At 31.8% G+C, this 380-nt stretch overlaps 1 protein-coding gene across 1 annotated transcript in view; it reads left to right on the top strand.

Annotated features, from left to right (window-relative positions):
- LOC119586807 (monocarboxylate transporter 6-like) overlaps positions 1-380 on the top strand; it is a gene marked incomplete at its 5' end in the record, with an annotated part of 12,498 nt that overhangs the window by 5,637 nt on the left and 6,481 nt on the right.

Here is a 380-nt window from a genome sequence, read left to right as displayed (position 1 = left end):
GCAAACGGCTCTCAAACGGAACCTTCCCGGTCACTGAAGGATCAGTTATGAATAAAGTAAATTCTCTTATTGTTGACCGACTTGAAAGATTTAAGAAAAGTAAACAAATGTTCCTTTGCTGCATTGGTTTCGTGTTGGTATTTCAGACACAGTTTGGGGTATCAATATTTTCCTTTCTGTTATTTGTAAAAAAAAATATTTTTCTTGTCGGATTACAAAACGAATTGTGTGATTTTTCGAAAGCGTTTTTTTTGTATGATGTGAATTCTCAAATCCGTTCTGTGATTTTGCGACTTTTTATTGTTTGTTAAGGAAATATTTAAATATTTTGCATAGATTTCCTTTGCTGTATTTTAGAATTGTTACTGTTTGTGTTGATG

Source organism: Penaeus monodon, chromosome 22, assembly GCF_015228065.2.
Source record: "Penaeus monodon isolate SGIC_2016 chromosome 22, NSTDA_Pmon_1, whole genome shotgun sequence".
NCBI classification, from domain to species: Eukaryota; Metazoa; Arthropoda; class Malacostraca; order Decapoda; family Penaeidae; genus Penaeus; species Penaeus monodon.
Note: the sequence above shows the minus strand (reverse complement) of the source record. Positions and strands in the feature narration are given on the sequence as shown.